This window comes from Schistocerca gregaria, chromosome 4 (assembly GCF_023897955.1).
Source record: "Schistocerca gregaria isolate iqSchGreg1 chromosome 4, iqSchGreg1.2, whole genome shotgun sequence".
In the NCBI taxonomy this organism is placed as follows: Eukaryota; Metazoa; Arthropoda; class Insecta; order Orthoptera; family Acrididae; genus Schistocerca; species Schistocerca gregaria.
The window spans coordinates 6812810-6837253 of NC_064923.1; the positions used below are offsets into that span (position 1 = coordinate 6812810).

Consider the following 24444-nt stretch of genomic DNA (forward strand, 5'->3'; position numbering starts at 1 on the left):
TCGTGGCCGTATAGCAAACAGTACCTGTGATGACGAACAATTAGCGACAGGCGTTTTTTTAAGAATTACTCTCAGATGCGATTAAGGCGAATGGCGCAGATAAAGCATTTGGTAAAGCGGTACAGCATAAGGTGGGACGAGGCAGTCTGAATTACATTTTATAGATGTATTTCTCACATATCTCAGAGCCTCTCGCGATCTTCGTCGTCGTCGTCGTCGTCGTCGTCGTCGTCGTCGCCGCCGCCGCTTCTGCAGAAGTAGCAAATGGCAATCGTAGCAAATGCGGCGAGGGACGCCCTGCCTTCGATTCCGAATGCACAAAGTGTGTGGTCTTGTTTCTCTGTCTATATTTGGTCGGTCTCGTCAGAGGTTCAATGTAACGAATGGGTGGGAAAGAGCAAGGGGCAGCGGCTGTGTAGAACGAAAACACAAATCCTCAGGGGTGTGAGCGTTACGAGATGAGTCGCATACATGTAAATGTTAGTCGTCAGTGACCGTGTGGAGTAATGGATAAGACGTCGGACTTCGGATCTGAAGATTACAGGTTCGAATGCTGTCACGCTCGTGTTTTTCCAGTTCTGAAAAAGAAACATACCGTTTTAATGTAGCAATTGAGCAGTACGAAACCGTCTGAATGTTGCTGTTGACCATTTTTTGCTTGGAGATGCTCTTGAGCTTGAAACACACACAACAAGACCGGTGTTAACTAGCGAAATGGTCGGCAGAGTGCCGACACCGCGAGTTTTGACTGGCACTTGCACATATAAAACAAGGTCGTAAAGTAACTCGTTCGGCTTTTGAGTCACATAAAGTATGTGTGTTAATTTTGACGCCACTAGCTCTGCATGTTGTCATGCAATTTCTTTACCTCTCAGAAATGATTATGACATAAAAGTTAGGACGTGACGAGTGTGACGTTAGGAAAACATTAGGCTGCATGGAGAGAAACTGTATGGGACCACGCCACCGAAACGAGTACTGTGTGACGTGCTACCCGGCAGGTATTCCCTGCGGTAGCCGGCTAGCTCAGTCGGTAGAGTGTCAGACTCTTAATCCCAGGGTCGTTGGTTCGAGCCAGACGCTGGGCGGAACGGAATTTTGTTCCGCTGCAGATGTAAATTACCGTTTTTCTGATTAACGATATTTAATGGAAATAGCAACTTTTAACTTTGCCTACGTCTCTGTCAGTCGCAAGGAATCTGTATTTGAAGGTGAAGGTGATTTTGTAGACATGTGTGAAAGACATGTTCTGAAATGCAAGTGTTGTTGTTTGGAGAGCACATCGGTTACGTGTCAGATGTGTAGCCAAGCAGTAATTTGTCGCCATAGCTGCAAATACTAGCCGGTAATATGAAGTGTTGTCAGCTAAAGTCTGATGATGCAGACGACCGTAAGGACGAAGTACCCAACAGTACCGCTAGGCCGCGCCTCTTTAGCTCAGTGGTAGAGCACTGGTCTAATAAACCAGGGGTCGTAAGTTCCATCCTCACAGGAGAATGATGAATTTTGGAAATCAGTTGCGCGTCGTGGCCGTATAGCAAACAGTACCTGTGATGACGAACAATTAGCGACAGGCGTTTTTTTAAGAATTACTCTCAGATGCGATTAAGGCGAATGGCGCAGATAAAGCATTTGGTAAAGCGGTACAGCATAAGGTGGGACGAGGCAGTCTGAATTACATTTTATAGATGTATTTCTCACATATCTCAGAGCCTCTCGCGATCTTCGTCGTCGTCGTCGTCGTCGTCGTCGTCGTCGTCGCCGCCGCCGCTTCTGCAGAAGTAGCAAATGGCAATCGTAGCAAATGCGGCGAGGGACGCCCTGCCTTCGATTCCGAATGCACAAAGTGTGTGGTCTTGTTTCTCTGTCTATATTTGGTCGGTCTCGTCAGAGGTTCAATGTAACGAATGGGTGGGAAAGAGCAAGGGGCAGCGGCTGTGTAGAACGAAAACACAAATCCTCAGGGGTGTGAGCGTTACGAGATGAGTCGCATACATGTAAATGTTAGTCGTCAGTGACCGTGTGGAGTAATGGATAAGACGTCGGACTTCGGATCTGAAGATTACAGGTTCGAATGCTGTCACGCTCGTGTTTTTCCAGTTCTGAAAAAGAAACATACCGTTTTAATGTAGCAATTGAGCAGTACGAAACCGTCTGAATGTTGCTGTTGACCATTTTTTGCTTGGAGATGCTCTTGAGCTTGAAACACACACAACAAGACCGGTGTTAACTAGCGAAATGGTCGGCAGAGTGCCGACACCGCGAGTTTTGACTGGCACTTGCACATATAAAACAAGGTCGTAAAGTAACTCGTTCGGCTTTTGAGTCACATAAAGTATGTGTGTTAATTTTGACGCCACTAGCTCTGCATGTTGTCATGCAATTTCTTTACCTCTCAGAAATGATTATGACATAAAAGTTAGGACGTGACGAGTGTGACGTTAGGAAAACATTAGGCTGCATGGAGAGAAACTGTATGGGACCACGCCACCGAAACGAGTACTGTGTGACGTGCTACCCGGCAGGTATTCCCTGCGGTAGCCGGCTAGCTCAGTCGGTAGAGTGTCAGACTCTTAATCCCAGGGTCGTTGGTTCGAGCCAGACGCTGGGCGGAACGGAATTTTGTTCCGCTGCAGATGTAAATTACCGTTTTTCTGATTAACGATATTTAATGGAAATAGCAACTTTTAACTTTGCCTACGTCTCTGTCAGTCGCAAGGAATCTGTATTTGAAGGTGAAGGTGATTTTGTAGACATGTGTGAAAGACATGTTCTGAAATGCAAGTGTTGTTGTTTGGAGAGCACATCGGTTACGTGTCAGATGTGTAGCCAAGCAGTAATTTGTCGCCATAGCTGCAAATACTAGCCGGTAATATGAAGTGTTGTCAGCTAAAGTCTGATGATGCAGACGACCGTAAGGACGAAGTACCCAACAGTACCGCTAGGCCGCGCCTCTTTAGCTCAGTGGTAGAGCACTGGTCTAATAAACCAGGGGTCGTAAGTTCCATCCTCACAGGAGAATGATGAATTTTGGAAATCAGTTGCGCGTCGTGGCCGTATAGCAAACAGTACCTGTGATGACGAACAATTAGCGACAGGCGTTTTTTTAAGAATTACTCTCAGATGCGATTAAGGCGAATGGCGCAGATAAAGCATTTGGTAAAGCGGTACAGCATAAGGTGGGACGAGGCAGTCTGAATTACATTTTATAGATGTATTTCTCACATATCTCAGAGCCTCTCGCGATCTTCGTCGTCGTCGTCGTCGTCGTCGTCGTCGCCGCCGCCGCTTCTGCAGAAGTAGCAAATGGCAATCGTAGCAAATGCGGCGAGGGACGCCCTGCCTTCGATTCCGAATGCACAAAGTGTGTGGTCTTGTTTCTCTGTCTATATTTGGTCGGTCTCGTCAGAGGTTCAATGTAACGAATGGGTGGGAAAGAGCAAGGGGCAGCGGCTGTGTAGAACGAAAACACAAATCCTCAGGGGTGTGAGCGTTACGAGATGAGTCGCATACATGTAAATGTTAGTCGTCAGTGACCGTGTGGAGTAATGGATAAGACGTCGGACTTCGGATCTGAAGATTACAGGTTCGAATGCTGTCACGCTCGTGTTTTTCCAGTTCTGAAAAAGAAACATACCGTTTTAATGTAGCAATTGAGCAGTACGAAACCGTCTGAATGTTGCTGTTGACCATTTTTTGCTTGGAGATGCTCTTGAGCTTGAAACACACACAACAAGACCGGTGTTAACTAGCGAAATGGTCGGCAGAGTGCCGACACCGCGAGTTTTGACTGGCACTTGCACATATAAAACAAGGTCGTAAAGTAACTCGTTCGGCTTTTGAGTCACATAAAGTATGTGTGTTAATTTTGACGCCACTAGCTCTGCATGTTGTCATGCAATTTCTTTACCTCTCAGAAATGATTATGACATAAAAGTAAGGACGTGACGAGTGTGACGTTAGGAAAACATTAGGCTGCATGGAGAGAAACTGTATGGGACCACGCCACCGAAACGAGTACTGTGTGACGTGCTACCCGGCAGGTATTCCCTGCGGTAGCCGGCTAGCTCAGTCGGTAGAGTGTCAGACTCTTAATCCCAGGGTCGTTGGTTCGAGCCAGACGCTGGGCGGAACGGAATTTTGTTCCGCTGCAGATGTAAATTACCGTTTTTCTGATTAACGATATTTAATGGAAATAGCAACTTTTAACTTTGCCTACGTCTCTGTCAGTCGCAAGGAATCTGTATTTGAAGGTGAAGGTGATTTTGTAGACATGTGTGAAAGACATGTTCTGAAATGCAAGTGTTGTTGTTTGGACAGCACATCGGTTACGTGTCAGATGTGTAGCCAAGCAGTAATTTGTCGCCATAGCTGCAAATACTAGCCGGTAATATGAAGTGTTGTCAGCTAAAGTCTGATGATGCAGACGACCGTAAGGACGAAGTACCCAAGAGTACCGCTAGGCCGCGCCTCTTTAGCTCAGTGGTAGAGCACTGGTCTAATAAACCAGGGGTCGTAAGTTCCATCCTCACAGGAGAATGATGAATTTTGGAAATCAGTTGCGCGTCGTGGCCGTATAGCAAACAGTACCTGTGATGACGAACAATTAGCGACAGGCGTTTTTTTAAGAATTACTCTCAGATGCGATTAAGGCGAATGGCGCAGATAAAGCATTTGGTAAAGCGGTACAGCATAAGGTGGGACGAGGCAGTCTGAATTACATTTTATAGATGTATTTCTCACATATCTCAGAGCCTCTCGCGATCTTCGTCGTCGTCGTCGTCGTCGTCGTCGCCGCCGCCGCCGCCGCCGCTTCTGCAGAAGTAGCAAATGGCAATCGTAGCAAATGCGGCGAGGGACGCCCTGCCTTCGATTCCGAATGCACAAAGTGTGTGGTCTTGTTTCTCTGTCTATATTTGGTCGGTCTCGTCAGAGGTTCAATGTAACGAATGGGTGGGAAAGAGCAAGGGGCAGCGGCTGTGTAGAACGAAAACACAAATCCTCAGGGGTGTGAGCGTTACGAGATGAGTCGCATACATGTAAATGTTAGTCGTCAGTGACCGTGTGGAGTAATGGATAAGATGTCGGACTTCGGATCTGAAGATTACAGGTTCGAATGCTGTCACGCTCGTGTTTTTCCAGTTCTGAAAAAGAAACATACCGTTTTAATGTAGCAATTGAGCAGTACGAAACCGTCTGAATGTTGCTGTTGACCATTTTTTGCTTGGAGATGCTCTTGAGCTTGAAACACACACAACAAGACCGGTGTTAACTAGCGAAATGGTCGGCAGAGTGCCGACACCGCGAGTTTTGACTGGCACTTGCACATATAAAACAAGGTCGTAAAGTAACTCGTTCGGCTTTTGAGTCACATAAAGTATGTGTGTTAATTTTGACGCCACTAGCTCTGCATGTTGTCATGCAATTTCTTTACCTCTCAGAAATGATTATGACATAAAAGTTAGGACGTGACGAGTGTGACGTTAGGAAAACATTAGGCTGCATGGAGAGAAACTGTATGGGACCACGCCACCGAAACGAGTACTGTGTGACGTGCTACCCGGCAGGTATTCCCTGCGGTAGCCGGCTAGCTCAGTCGGTAGAGTGTCAGACTCTTAATCCCAGGGTCGTTGGTTCGAGCCAGACGCTGGGCGGAACGGAATTTTGTTCCGCTGCAGATGTAAATTACCGTTTTTCTGATTAACGATATTTAATGGAAATAGCAACTTTTAACTTTGCCTACGTCTCTGTCAGTCGCAAGGAATCTGTATTTGAAGGTGAAGGTGATTTTGTAGACATGTGTGAAAGACATGTTCTGAAATGCAAGTGTTGTTGTTTGGAGAGCACATCGGTTACGTGTCAGATGTGTAGCCAAGCAGTAATTTGTCGCCATAGCTGCAAATACTAGCCGGTAATATGAAGTGTTGTCAGCTAAAGTCTGATGATGCAGACGACCGTAAGGACGAAGTACCCAAGAGTACCGCTAGGCCGCGCCTCTTTAGCTCAGTGGTAGAGCACTGGTCTAATAAACCAGGGGTCGTAAGTTCCATCCTCACAGGAGAATGATGAATTTTGGAAATCAGTTGCGCGTCGTGGCCGTATAGCAAACAGTACCTGTGATGACGAACAATTAGCGACAGGCGTTTTTTTAAGAATTACTCTCAGATGCGATTAAGGCGAATGGCGCAGATAAAGCATTTGGTAAAGCGGTACAGCATAAGGTGGGACGAGGCAGTCTGAATTACATTTTATAGATGTATTTCTCACATATCTCAGAGCCTCTCGCGATCTTCGTCGTCGTCGTCGTCGTCGTCGTCGTCGTCGCCGCCGCCGCTTCTGCAGAAGTAGCAAATGGCAATCGTAGCAAATGCGGCGAGGGACGCCCTGCCTTCGATTCCGAATGCACAAAGTGTGTGGTCTTGTTTCTCTGTCTATATTTGGTCGGTCTCGTCAGAGGTTGAATGTAACGAATGGGTGGGAAAGAGCAAGGGGCAGCGGCTGTGTAGAACGAAAACACAAATCCTCAGGGGTGTGAGCGTTACGAGATGAGTCGCATACATGTAAATGTTAGTCGTCAGTGACCGTGTGGAGTAATGGATAAGATGTCGGACTTCGGATCTGAAGATTACAGGTTCGAATGCTGTCACGCTCGTGTTTTTCCAGTTCTGAAAAAGAAACATACCGTTTTAATGTAGCAATTGAGCAGTACGAAACCGTCTGAATGTTGCTGTTGACCATTTTTTGCTTGGAGATGCTCTTGAGCTTGAAACACACACAACAAGACCGGTGTTAACTAGCGAAATGGTCGGCAGAGTGCCGACACCGCGAGTTTTGACTGGCACTTGCACATATAAAACAAGGTCGTAAAGTAACTCGTTCGGCTTTTGAGTCACATAAAGTATGTGTGTTAATTTTGACGCCACTAGCTCTGCATGTTGTCATGCAATTTCTTTACCTCTCAGAAATGATTATGACATAAAAGTTAGGACGTGACGAGTGTGACGTTAGGAAAACATTAGGCTGCATGGAGAGAAACTGTATGGGACCACGCCACCGAAACGAGTACTGTGTGACGTGCTACCCGGCAGGTATTCCCTGCGGTAGCCGGCTAGCTCAGTCGGTAGAGTGTCAGACTCTTAATCCCAGGGTCGTTGGTTCGAGCCAGACGCTGGGCGGAACGGAATTTTGTTCCGCTGCAGATGTAAATTACCGTTTTTCTGATTAACGATATTTAATGGAAATAGCAACTTTTAACTTTGCCTACGTCTCTGTCAGTCGCAAGGAATCTGTATTTGAAGGTGAAGGTGATTTTGTAGACATGTGTGAAAGACATGTTCTGAAATGCAAGTGTTGTTGTTTGGAGAGCACATCGGTTACGTGTCAGATGTGTAGCCAAGCAGTAATTTGTCGCCATAGCTGCAAATACTAGCCGGTAATATGAAGTGTTGTCAGCTAAAGTCTGATGATGCAGACGACCGTAAGGACGAAGTACCCAAGAGTACCGCTAGGCCGCGCCTCTTTAGCTCAGTGGTAGAGCACTGGTCTAATAAACCAGGGGTCGTAAGTTCCATCCTCACAGGAGAATGATGAATTTTGGAAATCAGTTGCGCGTCGTGGCCGTATAGCAAACAGTACCTGTGATGACGAACAATTAGCGACAGGCGTTTTTTTAAGAATTACTCTCAGATGCGATTAAGGCGAATGGCGCAGATAAAGCATTTGGTAAAGCGGTACAGCATAAGGTGGGACGAGGCAGTCTGAATTACATTTTATAGATGTATTTCTCACATATCTCAGAGCCTCTCGCGATCTTCGTCGTCGTCGTCGTCGTCGTCGTCGTCGCCGCCGCCGCTTCTGCAGAAGTAGCAAATGGCAATCGTAGCAAATGCGGCGAGGGACGCCCTGCCTTCGATTCCGAATGCACAAAGTGTGTGGTCTTGTTTCTCTGTCTATATTTGGTCGGTCTCGTCAGAGGTTGAATGTAACGAATGGGTGGGAAAGAGCAAGGGGCAGCGGCTGTGTAGAACGAAAACACAAATCCTCAGGGGTGTGAGCGTTACGAGATGAGTCGCATACATGTAAATGTTAGTCGTCAGTGACCGTGTGGAGTAATGGATAAGACGTCGGACTTCGGATCTGAAGATTACAGGTTCGAATGCTGTCACGCTCGTGTTTTTCCAGTTCTGAAAAAGAAACATACCGTTTTAATGTAGCAATTGAGCAGTACGAAACCGTCTGAATGTTGCTGTTGACCATTTTTTGCTTGGAGATGCTCTTGAGCTTGAAACACACACAACAAGACCGGTGTTAACTAGCGAAATGGTCGGCAGAGTTCCGACACCGCGAGTTTTGACTGCCACTTGCACATATAAAACAAGGTCGTAAAGTAACTCGTTCGGCTTTTGAGTCACATAAAGTATGTGTGTTAATTTTGACGCCACTAGCTCTGCATGTTGTCATGCAATTTCTTTACCTCTCAGAAATGATTATGACATAAAAGTTAGGACGTGACGAGTGTGACGTTAGGAAAACATTAGGCTGCATGGAGAGAAACTGTATGGGACCACACCACCGAAACGAGTACTGTGTGACGTGCTACCCGGCAGGTATTCCCTGCGGTAGCCGGCTAGCTCAGTCGGTAGACTGTCAGACTCTTAATCCCAGGGTCGTTGGTTCGAGCCAGACGCTGGGCGGAACGGAATTTTGTTCCGCTGCAGATGTAAATTACCGTTTTTCTGATTAACGATATTTAATGGAAATAGCAACTTTTAACTTTGCCTACGTCTCTGTCAGTCGCAAGGAATCTGTATTTGAAGGTGAAGGTGATTTTGTAGACATGTGTGAAAGACATGTTCTGAAATGCAAATGTTGTTGTTTGGAGAGCACATCGGTTACGTGTCAGATGTGTAGCCAAGCAGTAATTTGTCGCCATAGCTGCAAATACTAGCCAGTAATATGAAGTGTTGTTAGCTAAAGTCTGATGATGCAGACGACCGTAAGAACGAAGTACCCAACAGTACCGCTATGCCGCGCCTCTTTAGCTCAGTGGTAGAGCACTGGTCTAATAAACCAGGGGTCGTAAGTTCCATCCTCACAGGAGAATGATGAATTTTGGAAATCAGTTGCGCGTCGTGGCCGTATAGCAAACAGTACCTGTGATGACGAACAATTAGCGACAGGCGTTTTTTTAAGAATTACTCTCAGATGCGATTAAGGCGAATGGCGCAGATAAAGCATTTGGTAAAGCGGTACAGCATAAGGTGGGACGAGGAAGTCTGAATTACATTTTATAGATGTATTTCTCACATATCTCAGAGCCTCTCGCGATCTTCGTCGTCGTCGTCGTCGTCGTCGTCGTCGTCGTCGTCGTCGCCGCCGCCGCTTCTGCAGAAGTAGCAAATGGCAATCGTAGCAAATGCGGCGAGGGACGCCCTGCCTTCGATTCCGAATGCACAAAGTGTGTGGTCTTGTTTCTCTGTCTATATTTGGTCGGTCTCGTCAGAGGTTGAATGTAACGAATGGGTGGGAAAGAGCAAGGGGCAGCGGCTGTGTAGAACGAAAACACAAATCCTCAGGGGTGTGAGCGTTACGAGATGAGTCGCATACATGTAAATGTTAGTCGTCAGTGACCGTGTGGAGTAATGGATAAGACGTCGGACTTCGGATCTGAAGATTACAGGTTCGAATGCTGTCACGCTCGTGTTTTTCCAGTTCTGAAAAAGAAACATACCGTTTTAATGTAGCAATTGAGCAGTACGAAACCGTCTGAATGTTGCTGTTGACCATTTTTTGCTTGGAGATGCTCTTGAGCTTGAAACACACACAACAAGACCGGTGTTAACTAGCGAAATGGTCGGCAGAGTTCCGACACCGCGAGTTTTGACTGGCACTTGCACATATAAAACAAGGTCGTAAAGTAACTCGTTCGGCTTTTGAGTCACATAAAGTATGTGTGTTAATTTTGACGCCACTAGCTCTGCATGTTGTCATGCAATTTCTTTACCTCTCAGAAATGATTATGACATAAAAGTTAGGACGTGACGAGTGTGACGTTAGGAAAACATTAGGCTGCATGGAGAGAAACTGTATGGGACCACGCCACCGAAACGAGTACTGTGTGACGTGCTACCCGGCAGGTATTCCCTGCGGTAGCCGGCTAGCTCAGTCGGTAGACTGTCAGACTCTTAATCCCAGGGTCGTTGGTTCGAGCCAGACGCTGGGCGGAACGGAATTTTGTTCCGCTGCAGATGTAAATTACCGTTTTTCTGATTAACGATATTTAATGGAAATAGCAACTTTTAACTTTGCCTACGTCTCTGTCAGTCGCAAGGAATCTGTATTTGAAGGTGAAGGTGATTTTGTAGACATGTGTGAAAGACATGTTCTGAAATGCAAGTGTTGTTGTTTGGAGAGCACATCGGTTACGTGTCAGATGTGTAGCCAAGCAGTAATTTGTCGCCATAGCTGCAAATACTAGCCAGTAATATGAAGTGTTGTCAGCTAAAGTCTGATGATGCAGACGACCGTAAGGACGAAGTACCCAAGAGTACCGCTAGGCCGCGCCTCTTTAGCTCAGTGGTAGAGCACTGGTCTAATAAACCAGGGGTCGTAAGTTCCATCCTCACAGGAGAATGATGAATTTTGGAAATCAGTTGCGCGTCGTGGCCGTATAGCAAACAGTACCTGTGATGACGAACAATTAGCGACAGGCGTTTTTTTAAGAATTACTCTCAGATGCGATTAAGGCGAATGGCGCAGATAAAGCATTTGGTAAAGCGGTACAGCAGAAGGTGGGACGAGGCAGTCTGAATTACATTTTACAGATGTATTTCTCAAATATCTCAGAGCCTCTCGCGGTCGTCGTCGTCGTCGTCGTCGTCGTCGTCGCCGCCGCCGCTTCTGCAGAAGTAGCAAATGGCAATCGTAGCAAATGCGGCGAGGGACGCCCTGCCTTCGATTCCGAATGCACAAAGTGTGTGGTCTTGTTTCTCTGTCTATATTTGGTCGGTCTCGTCAGAGGTTGAATGTAACGAATGGGTGGGAAAGAGCAAGGGGCAGCGGCTGTGTAGAACGAAAACACAAATCCTCAGGGGTGTGAGCGTTACGAGATGAGTCGCATACATGTAAATGTTAGTCGTCAGTGACCGTGTGGAGTAATGGATAAGACGTCGGACTTCGGATCTGAAGATTACAGGTTCGAATGCTGTCACGCTCGTGTTTTTCCAGTTCTGAAAAAGAAACATACCGTTTTAATGTAGCAATTGAGCAGTACGAAACCGTCTGAATGTTGCTGTTGACCATTTTTTGCTTGGAGATGCTCTTGAGCTTGAAACACACACAACAAGACCGGTGTTAACTAGCGAAATGGTCGGCAGAGTTCCGACACCGCGAGTTTTGACTGCCACTTGCACATATAAAACAAGGTCGTAAAGTAACTCGTTCGGCTTTTGAGTCACATAAAGTATGTGTGTTAATTTTGACGCCACTAGCTCTGCATGTTGTCATGCAATTTCTTTACCTCTCAGAAATGATTATGACATAAAAGTTAGGACGTGACGAGTGTGACGTTAGGAAAACATTAGGCTGCATGGAGAGAAACTGTATGGGACCACGCCACCGAAACGAGTACTGTGTGACGTGCTACCCGGCAGGTATTCCCTGCGGTAGCCGGCTAGCTCAGTCGGTAGACTGTCAGACTCTTAATCCCAGGGTCGTTGGTTCGAGCCAGACGCTGGGCGGAACGGAATTTTGTTCCGCTGCAGATGTAAATTACCGTTTTTCTGATTAACGATATTTAATGGAAATAGCAACTTTTAACTTTGCCTACGTCTCTGTCAGTCGCAAGGAATCTGTATTTGAAGGTGAAGGTGATTTTGTAGACATGTGTGAAAGACATGTTCTGAAATGCAAGTGTTGTTGTTTGGAGAGCACATCGGTTACGTGTCAGATGTGTAGCCAAGCAGTAATTTGTCGCCATAGCTGCAAATACTAGCCGGTAATATGAAGTGTTGTCAGCTAAAGTCTGATGATGCAGACGACCGTAAGGACGAAGTACCCAAGAGTACCGCTAGGCCGCGCCTCTTTAGCTCAGTGGTAGAGCACTGGTCTAATAAACCAGGGGTCGTAAGTTCCATCCTCACAGGAGAATGATGAATTTTGGAAATCAGTTGCGCGTCGTGGCCGTATAGCAAACAGTACCTGTGATGACGAACAATTAGCGACAGGCGTTTTTTTAAGAATTACTCTCAGATGCGATTAAGGCGAATGGCGCAGATAAAGCATTTGGTAAAGCGGTACAGCATAAGGTGGGACGAGGCAGTCTGAATTACATTTTATAGATGTATTTCTCACATATCTCAGAGCCTCTCGCGATCTTCGTCGTCGTCGTCGTCGTCGTCGTCGTCGTCGCCGTCGTCGTCGTCGCCGCCGCCGCTTCTGCAGAAGTAGCAAATGGCAATCGTAGCAAATGCGGCGAGGGACGCCCTGCCTTCGATTCCGAATGCACAAAGTGTGTGGTCTTGTTTCTCTGTCTATATTTGGTCGGTCTCGTCAGAGGTTGAATGTAACGAATGGGTGGGAAAGAGCAAGGGGCAGCGGCTGTGTAGAACGAAAACACAAATCCTCAGGGGTGTGAGCGTTACGAGATGAGTCGCATACATGTAAATGCTAGTCGTCAGTGACCGTGTGGAGTAATGGATAAGACGTCGGACTTCGGATCTGAAGATTACAGGTTCGAATGCTGTCACGCTCGTGTTTTTCCAGTTCTGAAAAAGAAACATACCGTTTTAATGTAGCAATTGAGCAGTACGAAACCGTCTGAATGTTGCTGTTGACCATTTTTTGCTTGGAGATGCTCTTGAGCTTGAAACACACACAACAAGACCGGTGTTAACTAGCGAAATGGTCGGCAGAGTTCCGACACCGCGAGTTTTGACAGGCACTTGCACATATAAAACAAGGTCGTAAAGTAACTCGTTCGGCTTTTGAGTCACATAAAGTATGTGTGTTAATTTTGACGCCACTAGCTCTGCATGTTGTCATGCAATTTCTTTACCTCTCAGAAATGATTATGACATAAAAGTTAGGACGTGACGAGTGTGACGTTAGGAAAACATTAGGCTGCATGGAGAGAAACTGTATGGGACCACGCCACCGAAACGAGTACTGTGTGACGTACTACCCGGCAGGTATTCCCTGCGGTAGCCGGCTAGCTCAGTCGGTAGAGTGTCAGACTCTTAATCCCAGGGTCGTTGGTTCGAGCCAGATGCTGGGCGGAACGGAATTTTGTTCCGCTGCAGATGTAAATTACCGTTTTTCTGGTTAACGATATTTAATGGAAATAGCAACTTTTAACTTTGCCTACGTCTCTGTCAGTCGCAAGGAATCTGTATTTGAAGGTGAAGGTGATTTTGTAGACATGTGTGAAAGACATGTTCTGAAATGCAAGTGTTGTTGTTTGGAGAGCACATCGGTTACGTGTCAGATGTGTAGCCAAGCAGTAATTTGTCGCCATAGCTGCAAATACTAGCCGGTAATATGAAGTGTTGTCAGCTAAAGTCTGATGATGCAGACGACCGTAAGGACGAAGTACCCAAGAGTACCGCTAGGCCGCGCCTCTTTAGCTCAGTGGTAGAGCACTGGTCTAATAAACCAGGGGTCGTAAGTTCCATCCTCACAGGAGAAAGATGAATTTTGGAAATCAGTTGCGCGTCGTGGCCGTATAGCAAACAGTACCTGTGATGACGAACAATTAGCGACAGGCGTTTTTTTAAGAATTACTCTCAGATGCGATTAAGGCGAATGGCGCAGATAAAGCATTTGGTAAAGCGGTACAGCATAAGGTGGGACGAGGCAGTCTGAATTACATTTTATAGATGTATTTCTCACATATCTCAGAGCCTCTCGCGATCTTCGTCGTCGTCGTCGTCGTCGTCGTCGTCGTCGTCGTCGCCGCCGCCGCTTCTGCAGAAGTAGCAAATGGCAATCGTAGCAAATGCGGCGAGGGACGCCCTGCCTTCGATTCCGAATGCACAAAGTGTGTGGTCTTGTTTCTCTGTCTATATTTGGTCGGTCTCGTCAGAGGTTGAATGTAACGAATGGGTGGGAAAGAGCAAGGGGCAGCGGCTGTGTAGAACGAAAACACAAATCCTCAGGGGTGTGAGCGTTACGAGATGAGTCGCATACATGTAAATGTTAGTCGTCAGTGACCGTGTGGAGTAATGGATAAGACGTCGGACTTCGGATCTGAAGATTACAGGTTCGAATGCTGTCACGCTCGTGTTTTTCCAGTTCTGAAAAAGAAACATACCGTTTTAATGTAGCAATTGAGCAGTACGAAACCGTCTGAATGTTGCTGTTGACCAATTTTTGCTTGGAGATGCTCTTGAGCTTGAAACACACACAACAAGACCGGTGTTAACTAGCGAAATGGTCGGCAGAGTTCCGACACCGCGAGTTTTGACTGGCACTTGCACATATAAAACAAGGTCGTAAAGTAACTCGTTCGGCTTTTGAGTCACATAAAGTATGTGTGTTAATTTTGACGCCACTAGCTCTGCATGTTGTCATGCAATTTCTTTACCTCTCAGAAATGATTATGACATAAAAGTTAGGACGTGACGAGTGTGACGTTAGGAAAACATTAGGCTGCATGGAGAGAAACTGTATGGGACCACGCCACCGAAACGAGTACTGTGTGACGTGCTACCCGGCAGGTATTCCCTGCGGTAGCCGGCTAGCTCAGTCGGTAGAGTGTCAGACTCTTAATCCCAGGGTCGTTGGTTCGAGCCAGACGCTGGGCGGAACGGAATTTTGTTCCGCTGCAGATGTAAATTACCGTTTTTCTGATTAACGATATTTAATGGAAATAGCAACTTTTAACTTTGCCTACGTCTCTGTCAGTCGCAAGGAATCTGTATTTGAAGGTGAAGGTGATTTTGTAGACATGTGTGAAAGACATGTTCTGAAATGCAAGTGTTGTTGTTTGGAGAGCACATCGGTTACGTGTCAGATGTGTAGCCAAGCAGTAATTTGTCGCCATAGCTGCAAATACTAGCCGGTAATATGAAGTGTTGTCAGCTAAAGTCTGATGATGCAGACGACCGTAAGGACGAAGTACCCAAGAGTACCGCTAGGCCGCGCCTCTTTAGCTCAGTGGTAGAGCACTGGTCTAATAAACCAGGGGTCGTAAGTTCCATCCTCACAGGAGAATGATGAATTTTGGAAATCAGTTGCGCGTCGTGGCCGTATAGCAAACAGTACCTGTGATGACGAACAATTAGCGACAGGCGTTTTTTTAAGAATTACTCTCAGATGCGATTAAGGCGAATGGCGCAGATAAAGCATTTGGTAAAGCGGTACAGCATAAGGTGGGACGAGGCAGTCTGAATTACATTTTATAGATGTATTTCTCACATATCTCAGAGCCTCTCGCGATCTTCGTCGTCGTCGTCGTCGTCGTCGTCGTCGTCGTCGCCGCCGCCGCTTCTGCAGAAGTAGCAAATGGCAATCGTAGCAAATGCGGCGAGGGACGCCCTGCCTTCGATTCCGAATGCACAAAGTGTGTGGTCTTGTTTCTCTGTCTATATTTGGTCGGTCTCGTCAGAGGTTGAATGTAACGAATGGGTGGGAAAGAGCAAGGGGCAGCGGCTGTGTAGAACGAAAACACAAATCCTCAGGGGTGTGAGCGTTACGAGATGAGTCACATACATGTAAATGTTAGTCGTCAGTGACCGTGTGGAGTAATGGATAAGACGTCGGACTTCGGATCTGAAGATTACAGGTTCGAATGCTGTCACGCTCGTGTTTTTCCAGTTCTGAAAAAGAAACATACCGTTTTAATGTAGCAATTGAGCAGTACGAAACCGTCTGAATGTTGCTGTTGACCATTTTTTGCTTGGAGATGCTCTTGAGCTTGAAACACACACAACTAGACCGGTGTTAACTAGCGAAATGGTCGGCAGAGTTCCGACACCGCGAGTTTTGACTGCCACTTGCACATATAAAACAAGGTCGTAAAGTAACTCGTTCGGCTTTTGAGTCACATAAAGTATGTGTGTTAATTTTGACGCCACTAGCTCTGCATGTTGTCATGCAATTTCTTTACCTCTCAGAAATGATTATGACATAAAAGTTAGGACGTGACGAGTGTGACGTTAGGAAAACATTAGGCTGCATGGAGAGAAACTGTATGGGACCACGCCACCGAAACGAGTACTGTGTGACGTGCTACCCGGCAGGTATTCCCTGCGGTAGCCGGCTAGCTCAGTCGGTAGACTGTCAGACTCTTAATCCCAGGGTCGTTGGTTCGAGCCAGACGCTGGGCGGAACGGAATTTTGTTCCGCTGCAGATGTAAATTACCGTTTTTCTGATTAACGATATTTAATGGAAATAGCAACTTTTAACTTTGCCTACGTCTCTGTCAGTCGCAAGGAATCTGTATTTGAAGGTGAAGGTGATTTTGTAGACATGTGTGAAAGACATGTTCTGAAATGCAAGTGTTGTTGTTTCGAGAGCACATCGGTTACGTGTAAGATGTGTAGCCAAGCAGTAATTTGTCGCCATAGCTGCAAATACTAGCCAGTAATATGAATTGTTGTCAGCTAAAGTCTGATGATGCAGACGACCGTAAGGACGAAGTACCCAAGAGTACCGCTAGGCCGCGCCTCTTTAGCTCAGTGGTAGAGCACTGGTCTAATAAACCAGGGGTCGTAAGTTCCATCCTCACAGGAGAATGATGAATTTTGGAAATCAGTTGCGCGTCGTGGCCGTATAGCAAACAGTACCTGTGATGACGAACAATTAGCGACAGGCGTTTTTTTAAGAATTACTCTCAGATGCGATTAAGGCGAATGGCGCAGATAAAGCATTTGGTAAAGCGGTACAGCAGAAGGTGGGACGAGGCAGTCTGAATTACATTTTACAGATGTATTTCTCAAATATCTCAGAGCCTCTCGCGGTCGTCGTCGTCGTCGTCGTCGTCGTCGTCGTCGCCGCCGCCGCCGCTTCTGCAGAAGTAGCAAATGGCAATCGTAGCAAATGCGGCGAGGGACGCCCTGCCTTCGATTCCGAATGCACAAAGTGTGTGGTCTTGTTTCTCAGTCTATATTTGGTCGGTCTCGTCAGAGGTTGAATGTAACGAATGGGTGGGAAAGAGCAAGGGGCAGCGGCTGTGTAGAACGAAAACACAAATCCTCAGGGGTGTGAGCGTTTCGAGATGAGTCGCATACATGTAAATGTTAGTCGTCAGTGACCGTGTGGCCTAATGGATAAGACGTCGGACTTCGGATCTGAAGATTACAGGTTCGAATGCTGTCACGCTCGTGTTTTTCCAGTTCTGAAAAAGAAACATACCGTTTTAATGTAGCAATTGAGCAGTACGAAACCGTCTGAATGTTGCTGTTGACCATTTTTTGCTTGGAGATGCTCTTGAGCTTGAAACACACACACAAGACCGGTGTTAACTAGCGAAATGGTCGGCAGAATGCCGACACCGCGAGTTTTGACTGGCACTTGCACATATAAAACAAGGTCGTAAAGTAACTCGTTCGGCTTTTGAGTCACATAAAGTATGTGTGTTAATTTTGACGCCACTAGCTCTGCATGTTGTCATGCAATTTCTTTACCTCTCAGAAATGATTATGACATAAAAGTTAGGACGTGACGAGTGTGACGTTAGGAAAACATTAGGCTGCATGGAGAGAAACTGTATGGGACCACGCCACCGAAACGAGTACTGTGTGACGTGCTACCCGGCAGGTATTCCCTGCGGTAGCCGGCTAGCTCAGTCGGTAGAGTGTCAGACTCTTAATCCCAGGTTCGTTGGTCCGAGCCAGACGCTGGGCGGAACGGAATTTTGTTCCGCTGCAGATGTAAATTACCGTTTTTCTGATTAACGATATTTAATGGAAATAGCAACTTTTAACTTTGCCTACGTCTCTGTCAGTCGCAAGGAATCTGTATTTGAAGGTGAAGGTGATTTTGTAGACATGTGTGAAAGACATGTTCTGAAATGCAAGTGTTGTTGTTTGGAGAGCACATCGGTTACGTGTCAGATGTGTAGCCAAGCAGTAATTTGTCGCCATAGCTGCAAATACTAGCCGGTAATATGAAGTGTTGTCAGCTAAAGTCTGATGATGCAGACGACCGTAAGGACGAAGTACCCAAGAGTACCGCTAGGCCGCGCCTCTTTAGCTCAGTGGTAGAGCACTGGTCTAATAAACCAGGGGTCGTAAGTTCCATCCTCACAGGAGAATGATGAATTTTGGAAATCAGTTGCGCGTCGTGGCCGTATAGCAAACAGTACCTGTGATGACGAACAATTAGCGACAGGCGTTTTTTTAAGAATTACTCTCAGATGCGATTAAGGCGAATGGCGCAGATAAAGCATTTGGTAAAGCGGTACAGCATAAGGTGGGACGAGGCAGTCTGAATTACATTTTATAGATGTATTTCTCACATATCTCAGAGCCTCTCGCGATCTTCGTCGTCGTCGTCGTCGTCGTCGTCGTCGTCGTCGTCGCCGCCGCCGCCGGCGCTTCTGCAGAAGTAGCAAATGGCAATCGTAGCAAATGCGGCGAGGGACGCCCTGCCTTCGATTCCGAATGCACAAAGTGTGTGGTCTTGTTTCTCAGTCTATATTTGGTCGGTCTCGTCAGAGGTTGAATGTAACGAATGGGTGGGAAAGAGCAAGGGGCAGCGGCTGTGTAGAACGAAAACACAAATCCTCAGGGGTGTGAGCGTTTCGAGATGAGTCGCATACATGTAAATGTTAGTCGTCAGTGACCGTGTGGCCTAATGGATAAGACGTCGGACTTCGGATCTGAAGATTACAGGTTCGAATGCTGTCACGCTCGTGTTTTTCCAGTTCTGAAAAAGAAACATACCGTTTTAATGTAGCAATTGAGCAGTACGAAACCGTCTGAATGTTGCTGTTGACCATTTTTTGCTTGGAGATGCTCTTGAGCTTGAAACACACACAACAAGACCGGTGTTAACTAGCGAAATGGTCGGCAGAGTGCCGACACCGCGAGTTTGACTGGCACTTGTACATATAAAACAAGGTCGTAAAGTAACTCGTTCGGCTTTTGAGTCACATAAAGTATGTGTGTTAATTTTGACGCCACTAGCTCTGCATGTTGTCATGCAATTTCTTTACCTCTCAGAAATGATTATGACATAAAAGTAAGGACGTGACGAGTGTGACGTTAGGAAAACATTAGGCTGCATGGAGAGAAACTGTATGGGACCACGCCACCGAAACGAGTACTGTGTGACGTGCTACCCGGCAGGTATTCCCTGCGGTAGCCGGCTAGCTCAGTCGGTAGAGTGTCAGACTCTTAATCCCAGGGTCGTTGGTTCGAGCCAGACGCTGGGCGGAACGGAATTTTGTTCCGCTGCAGATGTAAATTACCGTTTTTCTGATTAACGATATTTAATGGAAATAGCAACTTTTAACTTTGCCTACGTCTCTGTCAGTCGCAAGGAATCTGTATTTGAAGGTGAAGGTGATTTTGTAGACATGTGTGAAAGACATGTTCTGAAATGCAAGTGTTGTTGTTTGGAGAGCACATCGGTTACGTGTCAGATGTGTAGCCAAGCAGTAATTTGTCGCCATAGCTGCTAATACTAGCCAGTAATATGAAGTGTTGTCAGCTAAAGTCTGATGATGCAGACGACCGTAAGGACGAAGTACCCAAGAGTACCGCTAGGCCGCGCCTCTTTAGCTCAGTGGTAGAGCACTGGTCTAATAAACCAGGGGTCGTAAGTTCCATCCTCACAGGAGAATGATGAATTTTGGAAATCAGTTGCGCGTCGTGGCCGTATAGCAAACAGTACCTGTGATGACGAACAATTAGCGACAGGCGTTTTTTTAAGAATTACTCTCAGATGCGATTAAGGCGAATGGCGCAGATAAAGCATTTGGTAAAGCGGTACAGCATAAGGTGGGACGAGGCAGTCTGAATTACATTTTATAGATGTAATTCTCACATATCTCAGAGCCTCTCGCGATCTTCGTCGTCGTCGTCGTCGTCGTCGTCGTCGTCGTCGTCGTCGTCGTCGCCGCCGCCGCTTCTGCAGAAGTAGCAAATGGCAATCGTAGCAAATGCGGCGAGGGACGCCCTGCCTTCGATTCCGAATGCACAAAGTGTGTGGTCTTGTTTCTCTGTCTATATTTGGTCGGTCTCGTCAGAGGTTGAATGTAACGAATGGGTGGGAAAGAGCAAGGGGCAGCGGCTGTGTAGAACGAAAACACAAATCCTCAGGGGTGTGAGCGTTACGAGATGAGTCGCATACATGTAAATGTTAGTCGTCAGTGACCGTGTGGAGTAATGGATAAGACGTCGGACTTCGGATCTGAAGATTACAGGTTCGAATGCTGTCACGCTCGTGTTTTTCCAGTTCTGAAAAAGAAACATACCGTTTTAATGTAGCAATTGAGCAGTACGAAACCGTCTGAATGTTGCTGTTGACCATTTTTTGCTTGGAGATGCTCTTGAGCTTGAAACACACACAACAAGACCGGTGTTAACTAGCGAAATGGTCGGCAGAGCGCCGACACCGCGAGTTTTGACTGGCACTTGCACATATAAAACAAGGTCGTAAAGTAACTCGTTCGGCTTTTGAGTCACATAAAGTATGTGTGTTAATTTTGACGCCACTAGCTCTGCATGTTGTCATGCAATTTCTTTACCTCTCAGAAATGATTATGACATAAAAGTTAGGACGTGACGAGTGTGACGTTAGGAAAACATTAGGCTGCATGGAGAGAAACTGTATGGGACCACGCCACCGAAACGAGTACTGTGTGACGTGCTACCCGGCAGGTATTCCCTGCGGTAGCCGGCTAGCTCAGTCGGTAGAGTGTCAGACTCTTAATCCGAGGGTCGTTGGTTCGAGCCAGACGCTGGGCGGAACGGAATTTTGTTCCGCTGCAGATGTAAATTACCGTTTTTCTGATTAACGATATTTAATGGAAATAGCAACTTTTAACTTTGCCTACGTCTCTGTCAGTCGCAAGGAATCTGTATTTGAAGGTGAAGGTGATTTTGTAGACATGTGTGAAAGACATGTTCTGAAATGCAAGTGTTGTTGTTTGGAGAGCACATCGGTTACGTGTCAGATGTGTAGCCAAGCAGTAATTTGTCGCCATAGCTGCAAATACTAGCCGGTAATATGAAGTGTTGTCAGCTAAAGTCTGATGATGCAGACGACCGTAAGGACGAAGTACCCAAGAGTACCGCTAGGCCGCGCCTCTTTAGCTCAGTGGTAGAGCACTGGTCTAATAAACCAGGGGTCGTAAGTTCCATCCTCACAGGAGAATGATGAATTTTGGAAATCAGTTGCGCGTCGTGGCCGTATAGCAAACAGTACCTGTGATGACGAACAATTAGCGACAGGCGTTTTTTTAAGAATTACTCTCAGATGCGATTAAGGCGAATGGCGCAGATAAAGCATTTGGTAAAGCGGTACAGCATAAGGTGGGACGAGGCAGTCTGAATTACATTTTATAGATGTATTTCTCACATATCTCAGAGCCTCTCGCGATCTTCGTCGTCGTCGTCGTCGTCGTCGTCGTCGTCGTCGTCGCCGCCGCCGCCGCTTCTGCAGAAGTAGCAAATGGCAATCGTAGCAAATGCGGCGAGGGACGCCCTGCCTTCGATTCCGAATGCACAAAGTGTGTGGTCTTGTTTCTCAGTCTATATTTGGTCGGTCTCGTCAGAGGTTGAATGTAACGAATGGGTGGGAAAGAGCAAGGGGCAGCGGCTGTGTAGAACGAAAACACAAATCCTCAGGGGTGTGAGCGTTTCGAGATGAGTCGCATACATGTAAATGTTAGTCGTCAGTGACCGTGTGGCCTAATGGATAAGACGTCGGACTTCGGATCTGAAGATTACAGGTTCGAATGCTGTCACGCTCGTGTTTTTCCAGTTCTGAAAAAGAAACATACCGTTTTAATGTAGCAATTGAGCAGTACGAAACCGTCTGAATGTTGCTGTTGACCATTTTTTGCTTGGAGATGCTCTTGAGCTTGAAACACACACAACAAGACTGGTGTTAACTAGCGAAATGGTCGGCAGAGTGCCGACACCGCGAGTTTTGACTGGCACTTGTACATATAAAACAAGGTCGTAAAGTAACTCGTTCGGCTTTTGAGTCACATAAAGTATGTGTGTTAATTTTGACGCCACTAGCTCTGCATGTTGTCATGCAATTTCTTTACCTCTCAGAAATGATTGTGACATAAAAGTAAGGACGTGACGAGTGTGACGTTAGGAAAACATTAGGCTGCATGGAGAGAAACTGTATGGGACCACGCCACCGAAACGAGTACTGTGTGACGTGCTACCCGGCAGGTATTCCCTGCGGTAGCCGGCTAGCTCAGTCGGTAGAGTGTCAGACTCTTAATCCCAGGGTCGTTGGTTCGAGCCAGACGCTGGGCGGAACGGAATTTTGTTCCGCTGCAGATGTAAATTACCGTTTTTCTGATTAACGATATTTAATGGAAATAGCAACTTTTAACTTTGCCTACGTCTCTGTCAGTCGCAAGGAATCTGTATTTGAAGGTGAAGGTGATTTTGTAGACATGTGTGAAAGACATGTTCTGAAATGCAAGTGTTGTTGTTTGGAGAGCACATCGGTTACGTGTCAGATGTGTAGCCAAGCAGTAATTTGTCGCCATAGCTGCAAATACTAGCCGGTAATATGAAGTGTTGTCAGCTAAAGTCTGATGATGCAGACGACCGTAAGGACGAAGTACCCAAGAGTACCGCTAGGCCGCGCCTCTTTAGCTCAGTGGTAGAGCACTGGTCTAATAAACCAGGGGTCGTAAGTTCCATCCTCACAGGAGAATGATGAATTTTGGAAATCAGTTGCGCGTCGTGGCCGTATAGCAAACAGTACCTGTGATGACGAACAATTAGCGACAGGCGTTTTTTTAAGAATTACTCTCAGATGCGATTAAGGCGAATGGCGCAGATAAAGCATTTGGTAAAGCGGTACAGCATAAGGTGGGACGAGGCAGTCTGAATTACATTTTATAGATGTATTTCTCACATATCTCAGAGCCTCTCGCGATCTTCGTCGTCGTCGTCGTCGTCGTCGTCGTCGTCGTCGTCGTCGTCGTCGCCGCCGCCGCCGCTTCTGCAGAAGTAGCAAATGGCAATCGTAGCAAATGCGGCGAGGGACGCCCTGCCTTCGATTCCGAATGCACAAAGTGTGTGGTCTTGTTTCTCAGTCTATATTTGGTCGGTCTCGTCAGAGGTTGAATGTAACGAATGGGTGGGAAAGAGCAAGGGGCAGCGGCTGTGTAGAACGAAAACACAAATCCTCAGGGGTGTGAGCGTTTCGAGATGAGTCGCATACATGTAAATGTTAGTCGTCAGTGACCGTGTGGCCTAATGGATAAGACGTCGGACTTCGGATCTGAAGATTACAGGTTCGAATGCTGTCACGCTCGTGTTTTTCCAGTTCTGAAAAAGAAACATACCGTTTTAATGTAGCAATTGAGCAGTACGAAACCGTCTGAATGTTGCTGTTGACCATTTTTTGCTTGGACATGCTCTTGAGCTTGAAACACACACAACAAGACCGGTGTTAACTAGCGAAATGGTCGGCAGAGTGCCGACACCGCGAGTTTTGACTGGCACTTGCACATATAAAACAAGGTCGTAAAGTAACTCGTTCGGCTTTTGAGTCACATAAAGTATGTGTGTTAATTTTGACGCCACTAGCTCTGCATGTTGTCATGCAATTTCTTTACCTCTCAGAAATGATTATGACATAAAAGTTAGGACGTGACGAGTGTGACGTTAGGAAAACATTAGGCTGCATGGAGAGAAACTGTATGGGACCACGCCACCGAAACGAGTACTGTGTGACGTGCTACCCGGCAGGTATTCCCTGCGGTAGCCGGCTAGCTCAGTCGGTAGAGTGTCAGACTCTTAATCCCAGGGTCGTTGGTTCGAGCCAGACGCTGGGCGGAACGGAATTTTGTTCCGCTGCAGATGTAAATTACCGTTTTTCTGATTAACGATATTTAATGGAAATAGCAACTTTTAACTTTGCCTACGTCTCTGTCAGTCGCAAGGAATCTGTATTTGAAGGTGAAGGTGATTTTGTAGACATGTGTGAAAGACATGTTCTGAAATGCAAGTGTTGTTGTTTGGAGAGCACATCGGTTACGTGTCAGATGTGTAGCCAAGCAGTAATTTGTCGCCATAGCTGCAAATACTAGCCGGTAATATGAAGTGTTGTCAGCTAAAGTCTTATGATGCAGACGACCGTAAGGACGAAGTACCCAAGAGTACCGCTAGGCCGCGCCTCTTTAGCTCAGTGGTAGAGCACTGGTCTAATAAACCAGGGGTCTTAAGTTCCATCCTCACAGGAGAATGATGAATTTTGGAAATCAGTTGCGCGTCGTGGCCGTATAGCAAACAGTACCT

At 46.5% G+C, this 24444-nt stretch overlaps 1 non-coding gene across 1 annotated transcript; it reads left to right on the forward strand.

Annotated features, from left to right (window-relative positions):
• Nucleotides 1-20840: 20840 nt before the first annotated feature.
• On the forward strand, nt 20841-20913 carry Trnak-cuu (transfer RNA lysine (anticodon CUU)). Its single transcript has one exon. It is a non-coding gene; the product is annotated as a tRNA-Lys (tRNA).
• The last annotated feature ends 3531 nt before the right edge of the window (nt 20914-24444 follow it).